Source organism: Ambystoma mexicanum, chromosome 13 (assembly GCF_040938575.1).
Source record: "Ambystoma mexicanum isolate Mex_15411 chromosome 13, UKY_AmexF1_1, whole genome shotgun sequence".
Lineage (NCBI taxonomy): Eukaryota > Metazoa > Chordata > Amphibia > Caudata > Ambystomatidae > Ambystoma > Ambystoma mexicanum.
The window spans coordinates 774,992,621-775,006,581 of record NC_090938.1 but is presented as its reverse complement, the minus strand read 5'-3'; the positions used below and the strand labels follow the sequence as shown (position 1 = coordinate 775,006,581).

Sequence of the window (13,961 nt, the reverse complement as noted above, 5' to 3'; positions counted from 1 at the left end):
ATGGAGCGCAGACAAGGCTCGAGGTAAGTAGAGAGGGAGAGGACAGAACACCTAAGGAAGAGGAAGAAATGCTGGAGGAAAGGTTGGCGGAATTGAGGGACGTATGAAGCGCACTAATCAGACAGTTCAAGCAAGAAACAAAAGATAAAAGACGGGCAAGAAGGGAGAACAGGGAGGAGGAAGAGAGGATGAAGAAGCTGAAGGAATTGAAGAAAAAAGATGAAGAACACCTAAGGGCAGTAGCGGAAAGAATGTTACGCACAGAGCAGCGGGAACTGAGAAGATTGGAGGAGGAAAGGGAGGAGAGAGAGAAGGAAATGGAACTGTGGAAGAAGAGGATTACATCTGAAAGTACACGTAAGTACAAAGAAGGGAAAATAATTGAGAGTATATTGAAAACGGAGGGGGGATTATTAGGGAGTAAGGAAAAGGATGACAAAGCTCTAGCACGGGTATGCGCAGAAGTATTGGAGGGTATAAATAAAAGACGAACGGAGATAGGAGGTGAGGTAGTGGGATAGTCATTGGAAGGGAAGGAGAACAAGAGAATGCAACGTGCAACTGGACCATACACAGGCCACGACTCAGAGGTGGCAACAACATCAATACAGGGAAATGCGATGAGGGAAGGTGAGTACACAAGCACAGACCTGATAGATCTAAAAACGGTGACAGTGGGAGGAAAACGCACAGAATGGGGAAGAACACTTATGGATGACTTTTGCAGCGAGGAAGGGGACGATTGGAGAATCAATGAAAGAGACAGCAGGAGTGAAAGTTTGGAGAAACTATACATAACACGCACAAACTGCGAATCGCCATGGGCATGTGAGAGGAGGGGAGAACAATGGACAGTAAGTAAAAATGGCAAGGAAGACACAAAGGAATCACCACCAGCGGCTGCGCACACCCCACACTAACGCCCAATGACACCAGTTCCCGCACAAACTCTGTACGTCAACAGGCTTAGAGACCTCCCCGGGCGCAGACTGGAGGAACGACCAACCCCACTCACATTGAGAGAAGAGGAACATGAGGAAGGGGGGGGGCGCGGCAACGCAGTAATATAACAAATATAATTGACGAATCAACTGATATGGAACTAGACGATGAACTCAGTAGCATCAACATACACGCTGCAGGGGAAGGGAGAAGATACAACGTAATGCTGCTGCTAGAGAGGGGCGGGGTTAGACCACAGTACGTCCCCTGGAAGCATGCTGATAAGGAAAATATTAAATGCAGGCTTCCATCAATGAGCGGAGGAGCTGGGAAATGGATATATGAGATGGAAAAACAGACTGCAGGGCTAAGACTAGCGGTGGGAGATGTAAAAGGGCTACTAATTTCCTTATTGGGGGACGCCGCAGATGATATTTGGAAGCGGGCGGGATTCCCGGGCGTCACAATAAGTGACCCGTCACATGATGGAGCACCATTTGACAACTGCCGCCATGCGCTTTGGTAGGCATTAAGGGTACAGTACCCAGATACTTCAGACATAGGAGCAATAACATCACGTAAGATGTGTGAGGATGAAGATCCTGTTGATTACATCCAGGAGATCAAGGAGAAGTGGCGCTTAGAAACGCGGGAACCGTGGGATAAAACCATAGCACTGTTCTACCATATACTAATACGGGGTCTCCCGGATCATGTACAAAGGCAACTGAAAAAGATAGTGGGAATGGAAGTGAAAGGATGGCCAGAAATTCAACTCACTATTGTACACCATTGCAGGCTACGGCAGGAAAAGATGAAACAAAAGGAAGAGGATAGGAAAGGAGAGGAGGCAAAATTGGTACAAAAGAAACTCGCTAAATACGCCATGGAGGGGGCTCTGAGCACAGCACCCATCGTAGCGCAACCCACAGTGCAACAGGACATAACACAACAACAAGTTACGCAATTACAGCGGCCAGCACAAGTGATAACACAACAAATGCTGCCACCCCCTCCATACACGGCATACACAGGGGGCGGAGGTATGCAAATGGGGAATGGGTAAAGTAACAATTACAGGGGGCGGGGTTACTCAACAAGAGGGAGAGGTTATGGCCCACATGCACAACAAGGGGGAGGGTTCATGGGTTACAACCAAAATGGTCAGCAAGGGTATCAAGATAACGGGGGAACTTTCCCATGGCAATTGAGAGAACCACCAACCTGTTCGGTATGTGGAATGGTGGGACACATGTCACGCTCTTGTAGAGTAAACGTACCACAACAAGCATGGGGGGAGCAACAACCTTACCAGCAACAGCAGGGCACACAGCAACCACTGCTACAACAACAAACGCTTCCACAACAGCAACCATACCTGCAACAGCCAAACTACATACAACATCCGCAAACACAACCCCAACAGCAGCTACAAGTGCAACCAGTTACACAACAACAGCAATTGCCGCAAGTACAAGATACTACAGTGTCCACGACCAACCAAGTTACGCAACAGACACAGCTGGGAAAAGTAACGATATTGGGTCACAACCCCTACACAGGAAACGGCCAATCACTGTACCCACAATAGGACAGCCCACACATGTCTTTGATGTGTCCCATCCTATCAGTAACACCTAATTGTGCGGAGGAACCACACATACAGGTAGCGATAGGTTACAAAAAATGTTCCTTCCTAGTTGACACCGGGGCCACAAGGTCTTGTATAAGGGAGGGGAGTTTAAATTGTCAGGCAAAGCTAAGCACACTCAAGGATTCTCTGGGGCTCGAGGGTTGGTTCCCTTTACTGATAATATCTCCTTATCTGTAGGAGATCAAGATATGTCTCTTCCACTTCTGTATTCAAAACAGTCACCAGTAAACATACTTGGGAGAGACATCATGAGTAGATTGAATATGGCCATCTCCTTTACCGAGAAGGGCATAATTTGCTCCACTCCAGGCATCAACATGCTCACAGCATGACAAATTTTGCAATCATACTGCGGCCAAACAGTGGCCCGGGCAGAGCCAGTAGATGGCAACTTATTCCAGTATGGGACAGACATGGCAATAGCATGGTTACCTGGAATTGAAGGATTGATTTGGAGAAGGTCAGCAGCCTACCTCTTCAGGCCAGAAACACCAGCAAATGAAAGAGAGGGCCAAATGATTTCAGTGGAAATTGAGAGCATTATAGAAACTGCAGATTACATTGCAGTACATGCCCAGGACAGAGAGGGGAATGCATGGAGAGCGGTAATAGCACTGGCAGAGGGATGCAGGCTCACACAATTGTATGATGAGGAATTATTCTCTGACGATAATGGAAAAGGAGAGATGGTGTTTGGAATGAGCGTCAACATATGGTTGAAAGTAACATACAAGCAGGTGGCACACAGAATGTCAATAGCACTAGGAGCACCTACACCCACACCAGTACCATTCTATGAGGAAGACTTGGCAGCTGTACCTACCTCTCTGTGGACCCCCAGTCCATATGACGTTGGCTGCATCAAAAGCATTGGTGGAGTGAAAATTAAACTGAAAAAGGGTGCTATATTGCCCAGAGTGAAACAATACCAGCTATCAAAAGAGGCAGATGAGGGCATATACGAAACAATAACAGCCCTGATAAACAATGGTATACTAATACCTTCAGACTCACCGTGCAACACTGCTGTGTACCCAGTGCGCAAAGCGAAAGGAGGGTCTTGGCGCTTCATTCAAGACCTCCGGCCCTTAAATTACATTGTAGAAGCAGAGTACCCCATAGCAGCTAACCCAGCCACCATACTATGTGGAATACCAGCAGAAGCATCACGATTTACCGTGATTGACCTCAAGAACGCCTTTTTCTCGATCCCTCTGCACCCTGACTCACAAGATCTGACCAGCTTCACATACCGCAACACAAAATGGAAACACACGAGGTTGCCACAAGGGTACTGTAAATCACCATCTATCTTTAACAGGATGATACAAATGGATTTGGGAAATATTGAAATGGAGAGCACGGTATTGCAGTATGTTGACGACATTATCATCAGCAGCACTACAGAAAGACAGTGTAGACAGGACTCAGTAAAAATGCTCACAGTATTGGCTGAGAAGGGGTACAAAGTGGACAAAGAGAAGCTACAGTACTGCCAGGAACAGGTGCTCTACATTGGTCAGCTCATTTCGCAGAATGGAAAGAACATTGCACCACAAAGAGCGCAGGCCATACAAAGCACACCACACCCACAAACTGTCAGAGAACTCCAACCATTTCTGGGCCTTTGTAACTACTGCAGGGCATGGGTTTTTGACTACAGCTCATACATAGGACCCCTGCCCGCGCAGAAGGGGGACAAAAAGTTAGGATGGACACGGGAAATGAATGAGGCATTTGATGAACTAAAACACGCCATCTCAACAGCACCAGTTCTAGCCACCCCAAATTATGAACACCAATTTTTCATTTTTTCACATTGCGACTCAGCAGTCATGAGGGCAGTACTGACACAGAAGACAAGCATGGGTCACAAGCCCGTGGCTTTTTACAGCGGTCACCTGGACCCAGTAATGTTAGGTCACTTCCAGTGCGAACAAAGTCTCGCAGCCGCAGCCTTGGCGGTGGAGAAATCATCATCAATAACAATGGGATGCCTCACTACACTGTTTGTAGAACACGCACTCTTCACAATATTGAACAAGCCCAAATCAACATTGACCACACAGAGAGCATGAGGTTATGAAATTATTCTCTCCAGACCAGAGTTAACGATTGTAAGATGCAGTAATGTAAACCCAGCTAGATTCATAGCAGAACCAGTTGAGGATGGAGACTATGCTCATGATTGTACACAGGCCATCGAGATTTATTCCAGCACCAGGAAAGTAGAGGAGAATGCCCTTGAGGGGGGGGGAAATATTGTACATCGATGGTTCCTCAACAATTGATCAAAGTGATGGCATTAGAAGGACAGGAGCAGCAGTGGTAAAGTTGACAGAGGACTGGGTGTATGTGCCCGTGAAGTGTGTTCAACTTCCACAACAATACTCAGCCCAAGCAGCAGAATTAGTGGCCCTCATTGTAGCACTAACAGAAAGTTATGAAAAAAGAGTTACTATCTACTCAGACAGTGCATATGTCACATCCACAGTCCACTCAGGGTTAGTTAAATGGCAAAGAAGAGGGTTCAGAAGAGCAGATGGTACCCCAGCACAGCATGCCCTGCTCCTCGCAGAATTACTAGAAGTAATCGAAGGCTCGAAAGGAATAGCCCTGGTAAAATGTCAGGCCCACACAAATGGGGTTGACCCTATCTCAAAAGGTAATGAAACAGCAGACGCACATGCAAAACATGCTACGTACTTTGGAGAACCTTGGACCCCCCCCCATGAAAGGAAATGAGGAGGGGAAGGTCGGGGGCAAGACAGATACTGATGAAGGGTGGGTATACACACATCCCTGATACACAAATAATGGAATTACAGGCAGCAGCACCCATAGCTGAAAAAGAGCTCTGGCTAAAAAGAGGATGCACAATGTCCCCCACAGATGCATTGTGGTGTCAGAATAATACAGGGAAGGTAGTGATGCCCCTAGCCCTATTGAAAACAGCCCTAACTCAATTGCATCATCGCACACACACAGGAAAGGAAGTGATTTCAGCATGAATAAAGGAAGCATGGTTCTGTCCCGAGTTAAACTCCCATGTAACAGCCTTTATCAGCAGATGCCTAACTTGTCAACAGTTCACCGCTGGTCACACGCTGCAAGTGATAAAAGGTACTATACCCCGGCCAGAAGGACCCTTCCTGCACCTACACATTGACTACGTTGACATGATCAACCTATGTCAAGGTCAAAGATACATGATTGTGGTGGTATGCCCATTCTCAAGGTGGGTTGAGGCTGGACCATGCTCGCATGCGGACGCATTCAGGGCAGCCAAGTTTCTAGTGAGGGAAGTGTTCCCGAGGTGGGGAATTTGTGAATTGCTGCGGTCAGATAATGGGCCGCACTTTGCAAACGAAATGTTCGAACACATTACTGCACTGCTCAGTATCAAGCACAAATTTGCATGTGCTTACCACCCACAAGCAAATGGTATGTGTGAACGCATAAACGGCCTCCTAAAAGAAGAGATCGCAAAAATTCAACAAACAACCAAGAAAAGCTGGTTGTAATGCCTCCCCTTGGCCCTGTTTGAGCTGAGAAATAGACCAGGGTCTGACCACCACCTCACTCCCCACAAGGTGGTGACTGGACGTCAGATGCACCTTCCGCTAACTCCACCCTCTTGAGCATTCACAGATAATGAAAGTACTGCAAATGTATTTGGAGACGAGATGTATGATTATGTGTCTTCCTTGATTACTAGTGTCGCCTTTATCTCTCAACAGCTTGAACGCACACGGGGTGGGTCGAAGAACACTCAACAAGAAGAAACAACAGAGGAACAAGATCCCCCAAAACAGTGGACTATTGCCGAAGGAGACAACGTTCTCCTTCGCAACTTTAATAGACCGTGGAACAGCCCCAGGTTCACGGGGCCCCACAAGGTAGAAGCAGTAGTTTCTAGAGCAGTAAAACTGTGTGACAAAAAAGGTGTGGAATCACCTCCACGACATCAAGCCCTACAACGGCCAGACCCACCCTCGCATAGACAACGGGGCCACCGTAACAACAACAGCAACAGAAAAAGAAACAGCATTAGCCACGCCACCGATGGAAAAAGAAACAACACCGGCAATAAAAGACAATTGTGACACTGTCCCTGGTCCATCCTCGCCCAATGACTTTGGACAATCGCCACCATCAACCCACCCCATGGTCACGAGGTCCCAGAGTAAATAAAACACTGTCCCCACAATCTTGAATCATTACGGAAAAGAAGAATATTGCCTAACAATTTGTTTGTACACCACACTTTGCAGACACGTGCATGTTTTCTTTCTCTCTTTTTGTCTCGCACATGCAGGTTTCGCGTATTGCTGTATTAGAGTGTAATAGTGAATTATTACCCAGGAGTTAATGCTACCCATAGATGATAATACCCCCTGAAGCACTGTCACACCAATTTGTATACCACATCAGGAGACCAAAGTATCCAAAAAGAAGGAGAGTACGAGCGTACTACAACACCTTTGTTCTAGCTATCGAACAATCATTCCCACATTTCTACGAACAATTACCAGCCCTTAGAAATAGATCATTGAGATTAGTGTGGGAACAGCTTTTCGCCTGGGCACTAAACGACTATCTGGTAGGGAGTGCTATCTAACATCAATCTAACAAAAATAACGCTACCCTTCAGACATTTTCAGGCGGGCATCTTTAACATCATCAAGAATACGCTGCAGGACAGCAGCAAAAGGTAAGAGCAAAATGCCAGTGATATTAGCTACTGTAATAAAAATTTTAGGCGTGTTGGTCATCACTGGTCTACTTGCTGCCTCTGTCTGGCAGACGCACTATGCTTCTATATTTATGGCTGTACCCAAACATAACCCACCCCTTCCAGTTGCTGCAACAGGTATGGTGTCAGGTGTTACGAGCGACCCCAGTGATAAGGGTAATAGAGTTAAACGCAGCACATATGGTGAGGATAAGGGGATTGATTCATACATCACTGATTCAGCATACGTCTCAAACAACATTTGGTACAGACACATGACCAAAATTGGTAAGGACACTACTAAGGATAACTGCTATGTGTGCTCCCTGATCCCATACGCTATGAGCGCTTCAAGAACATTTGTGGCCACTGAAATACCAGAAGAGACAGCGGACTGCATAATATACTTGGCACTATTCCAACCAAAAGGACAATTTGAAGGGACGGTGGTACGAATAAAGTGGAGAACAAGAGATTCATACCCATACGAAAACAATTTCATTAAGACATACTCGATGTACCACAAAAGGAACTTACATTCGGAAGGGTACAAATATATGACGGATGGTCCGGATAAAGGAGAAACGAAGAAAGTAACACTAAATTACCTGCCGTGTGATTGGTATGCAACTGAAAGTGCTGGTGAACAAGGGTGCTGGGAAAGACCAATAATAACGATAATTGGGAAAATATATACGAATGACGGATGGGTAATTGGAGTTGCTGGGAGCGACATGGTGACAAGAGAAATGATTGACTCCATCAACGAAACGAACCACAGATGCTGGACAGCATGGACAGAAATCGTACCGCTGTTGACATGGCTGGAGAAGGACGTAGACCCTATCAGTATACTACCACTGGCTGCACCCACACTATGCTATGAACACCACGGCGATGTGGATGTCGGAAGAAACACCAACTGTGAAAGGACAGTTCTGATACCTGAGGGGGGTGCTGGGACTGCAGTCATAATGGACCACTATTGGGCCTGTGGAGACAAAGCATACCACACACTGCCTCCGTCATGGAATGGAATTTGTACCATGGTACATGTCAACGTACCATCCCTGGTCGTGCCTCAGGAACACATCAATTTGGACCATTTCCCAAATATGGATGAATCAAGTGGAAGGAAGAAAAGGTCTGTAACGACTGAGGAAGATGTCAACAGCAACGACACACCCACCCTGTCAAGAGTGAAAAGACAAGGAGAATGGCTGACGGGAAACCACCTGTGGGGAAGATCAGAGACTGCTCTCAGTGACATTCCTTCTCAGCACAGACTATTTAGCAGGGCAGCAATGTTTTTCTCATCAATAATGCATCCGGGAGTGCAGGCATATGCCAATGCGAAATGGCTCCAGATAACGAGATGGGAGCTGATAATGACAATCAATTCCACTGTCAGGGGATTTAATGCGATCAAAGAAGAGCTAAGGGCAGTTCGCATGGTGGCCCTCCAGAATAGATACGTGCTGGATCTCCTGACTGCCATGGAAGGAGGAGTTTGTGCAAAAATTTGACAATCATGTTGCACTTTCAGCCCTGCTAATGACGCCGACAATGCTATTCTTACTGAAGCAGTGTCACAACTTGCAATGATGCACACGAAAATGACCGAAGAAAGTTCAGGAGTGAAGACTGATGCCAGCTGGTTCTCATTTCTATGGTCATGGATGCCATCCTGGCTATTAGATGGCCTCAAATTCATAGCAGGATGCATTATATTAGGAGTAGCTATATTGATGGGAATAACATTTTGTAAAAACAGAGCGGTGCATATAAATGAAGAAAGGATCGAGATGGCTGGCATGCACACCGTACTCCCAGTAGAAGACGACAAGCACACAGACATCATCATACAGGAAAGGGAAAGATTGCGCAAACAAGTACTAGAAAAACACATGGACCCGCCTTCTGTCAAGGTAGAAAACCCAAGGAACCCAAGGAGTTACGTTGGGAAATGGGTTTACTGCAAACCAGGCGGCAGATGTATCTATATGTACTGGTCATTTGAAGATCACGTTAACCACTATGGACACCTGGCTGGTGTAACAAAGATTTGGAGATTGAGAGGTGATATGGAAAAGGATGACTTTGTGGTCGACAAGTCGACCTGAGGGGGGACTGAAGTGGGAGAATGGGAGAACTCCACCCCCCCAATCTCATCCGGACCCTGGCCTAGGGGTTCACGACCAAAGCACCCCCCACGAGAGGAGTTCACCTACTTACCAGACGAGGCGATAAGAAACAAACTATCATGGTTCAAGAACATGCCAAGACGAGGAGCATGCCCACCAGCACGACAGGTCCAGGTCGATGCCTGTAACATGGACCAGCTCGACTAAACCAACTACCACAAAAATGCACATCATTAGAGATGCCACGACGACATAGCCAACAAACGAACAACACATGTGCCACCATGCACACTGGTCACTCACACACCAACCTACACGAAGAACATACTCAGTGCTATGACATAAGGGACTGACACACTCACTGACATGCATCGTTGTTATTTTTCACATAGGCCTTTTATAGCCACGCAGAAACGCAAGACGCCTGAAGAGTTTGTGTACATGCTTGCTGACGCTTCAGCCACCACCTATCCCTATGCAAACCTAATGCTGCTCATGATAATATGCCACCCTACAAAATCTCCATACTATGGGTTATGCACCGCCACGCAGGAACTAGGCCCAAGTAGGCCGCAAACAAGAGTCCCCGGGCAGGAGCCTCGCAAACGAAAATCCTCTCAAGACAGAAACCAAAGCGCTGAGCATGCAAAACGAGCCCCACCATGATCTCACACCCAAGGCCATATTGCTACAAAAAGCGCACGCCGCACCCCACAGCCAAGGTTACGCCTGCCAATGCCAGGCCAACAGAACAGAAAAAACACACATCTAATGCTCATAATTCTGCCTCAGCTACGGTCTCCTCACACGTGACGAAGCCGAACTGACACGATGCCAAGCGACAGGAGCCAGGGTCCCACGTCTGGGACACAGGTCGCAACAACGAAGTGACAAGTTGGACACCTACAGCGATGGGAAAGAACCAACTCACCAGCCACAAGCAGACATATCCATTGTTAGACGCAGACACATAGTTACACATTGTTGCTAGTACAGGTATCCCACGGGCTGGGAACGGCGATGATCCCAGGCTTGGGGGCTCGCGGGAGGACCAATAAAAATACAGGGGGCTCATCACTGACGCCATTACTCCTAGCCAATCACCTAAGGGCTCCTTATAACAATTTTGTTGTAGCAAATGTTAGGGACAACCCAAGTGTACCACCTGACTCGTCCTCAACCACTAATATTTTTCTCTATAGCATAACCATACTAACCCTACCACTCGGGGAGCCATCCCATAGTGGCGATAGGTTTTGTGACGTTTTCCCAGATGATGCAGGTGCGCGTCACACTGCTGTTAAAAGGGCCTGCGAGCCCCAAGAACGACGAATAATGCTGACCTGATGCATACGGTCTGAGCATATCCCTGCCGTTGTTACAATAAACAGCAGTTGTCACCTTGCTCTTGGGTGTGTGTGATACTCTTTTCGGAACGAGGGAGGAGTTGGGGCCTCGCCAGCCCCGGAGGTCCGCGGACGGCTCTGTCGGCCCCCAGGATAATTACCCGACAGTTATTTTGTGACTTTGGTCGCAAAGCAACCTTTCACAGAAGTTTCTTCATTGAGCAGTTATAAAAAGAGCAGCATCGACAGGAATATACAAATGACTTGTTTGCTTTCACCCAGTGCATAGGTGATTATATTTATATATTGACATAGTTGTTATTAGTTACAATACACTTAACACATGATTTACGAATAACAGCATCTAAAACATCTAAAACCTTTGACATTTTAGAATTCGTGCTATACTAATGTGGGAGATGGGGACTTGCCTCTCTAGATGCAATGCATAAGCTCTGTGAAGGTGAGTCGCAATTCTGTATATTCATGGGCATAGATCTCCTATTGGCCCCATTACCCAATATATCTTTTTTCATAATCAAGATAATTCTGTTTCACGACCATTTTGCGTTTAAGTTTATTAATTTTATTGATCATCTACAAGATTCAGTTTGAGTAAAAACTTAATTATTGCATTAAACATCAGAACCCACATATCTTTTGTAGTTAGTACTTTGAACTATCCAAGGTGAACTGGGAGTTTTCCAGCCCTTTAAGATGAGGTAGCAATACACTTGAGACGGATGGGGTTGCAGAAATTATTCAAACATCAATAATCAAAACGATTCAGGTAGTTGGCAAAAGGATAACTGTTTTAATATCAATTATCTAAAACAGGGAGTACAACGGACATCTCAACGTAAGTCCTCTCTCTCAATGCATCTTAAAAAAAGTACTCTTTTATAGCAAAAAATCATCATAGGTGACGTTAACCCACATATTACTAACGTCATCTTACGTGGCAAACTACAAAAACCTAGTGGCAAGTGTGATAGGGTATAAAAGGATCATCTAAGTATACAATCCATATTTGTCTAGGGTAGTGGAATAAAGTGATTCGCTTCTTAACATCAGGTGGGGCAACTAAGCCCTTCTCCTTAAACAGGTCACTGTGAACGTCACTACATATAAAACGTTCCATTGGCTAAACAACTATAGGTCCCTTAATCATGCGGTCCTCTATCATTGGTTGGCTTCTAACCTCCATCAGTACCTTCCCACCTATGTGTAGCAGCACGCAGGCTGAGCTTCCAGGTGCTGGTGAGCTCGTCTTAACCATAGTTTCCCACCAATTAGCATAACCATCCATCATCACCTCAGTGGTCTGCTGTCAATTAGGGCTTTGAACTCGTCCTTGGGAGTGTTCTTTGCTCTGGAGAAATCAGGGGAGTGAAGGCACACTCTGCCCTCGTGCGTAGGTGGGACCATCATGCTTGTCCAACTTCTTCTCCCCACGTGACTGAAGACCACAAAATCGAGCTTTTGGTGCATTAAAATACTATTTTTCTAATAGACCTCTGACGTCTTCTTGTTTTTGTCCATGTCTCCTAAACAGGAGCTTCATTCTTTCACACGATTTATATCCAATGTCTGCTCACCCAAGCATGATATGGCCTGGGATTCTTGGCTCATCGAACTTCTAAAACAGCTTGATATCTTCATCTATTTTGTAGCATAAGCTTATTCATCTTGATCCCAAAATGACTCTTATCTTCGATACTTTCTTGATGCCTTATAGAATGTCTGCATTCTCTAGTCTTTGCACCTCTTCTATGTACGTCAGTTCTGCTCTGCATGACGTCACCATTCTTCTTCGTCATTCAACCATCCTGTTTCTTGCGAATTTCATTGAAACGACCATCGTACTGTCTCGTATGCAGGTATGGCTTTCTCAATAGGAACCTTGCTTCCCAGATTCTCCTAGGTATCAGTATTTTCACTGGTACCGCACATGTCTCACACTCTGGCTCCCAACATATAGGCATTATGGACGAGGTGATTAAGGTGGGGGTACTTAGCTCCTTCTCTACACTCCCCCCTCTGGGCGATTCATCAACCACTCTCCCATCATTCTTCACATCTAAACATCCTTGTATGAAGAAATGCTTCTTTGGGATCCATATTTGTATGACTCCCCTCAGGCATCCAGCTGATTTCACATGCTCATCCTTGTTCCATGTCATGAGCATGCAATGTCCACTTGGACTGCAATAGATCCATCTTCCCACATACTTCTTATGGTTCTTTGGATACAGGAACTTTGTTCCCTCAGGTGCATGGATACTGGCCTTCACAACGTCTCTGATCTCTTCAACTGTCAGATCTCTGGCCTTCCATCCTGATTCAACATCGATAATGATTTTCATCCCTACGGCTTTCTTTGCTGTCTTCTTGCACTGTGAGATTATTATCTTGATCACACAGAATCCAAGCAACACTAACACGATTAGGGCTCCAAGGAACTTGAAGATGTCTGCCATCCATTGTAGAACCCAGGAAAAAAGTGATCCAAACCAGCTGTCATCAGCAATGCTTCCTACTTCGTCTATCATCTGGACGTGTAGCTTCGTGAGCATCTCTATGGCCTTGGTCAAGGTGCCATTCTTGTCATCGTGAGAAGGTATGAAGGTGCAACATGATTCTCCAATTTTTGCACAAACACCTCCATCTATTGCTGTGATCAAGTCTCGGACGTATCTATTCTGAATAGTCATCAGTATTATGGCTCTCAGCTCTTCTCTGATAGCATTGAATGCCTTTATGGTTGTGTTGATCATATGCAGCAATTCCTATCTGGTAATCTGCAGCCATTTGGTATTTGCTCCAACCTGGATTCTTGGCATAAAGATCAACGTGAATACTGACGAAGTCTGGCTGAACAGTCTATGTTCATACGGGATTGAGTCAAAAGCTTCCATTGACTTGGCAGAGAAATAGTTCTCCCTCTTCATTCGATTTATCAGCTCCACAGACCTCTTCTTTCTCAAATGAGCATCTGCTTTCAGGAAACTGTCTAGATTCAAATCATTTTTAGGAATCACCAACGCTGGAACATGAACATTCACCAGTGTGCATATTCCATTCCAATCTTTGGGTAGTTTCACATAATCTTTGGATCCACAAACCCAATAATGATCCAT

At 45.8% G+C, this 13,961-nt stretch overlaps 1 pseudogene; it reads right to left on the bottom strand.

Annotated features, from left to right (window-relative positions):
- LOC138520568 (zinc finger MYM-type protein 1-like) overlaps window positions 1-13,961 on the bottom strand; it is a 59,653-nt pseudogene that overhangs the window by 20,753 nt on the left and 24,939 nt on the right.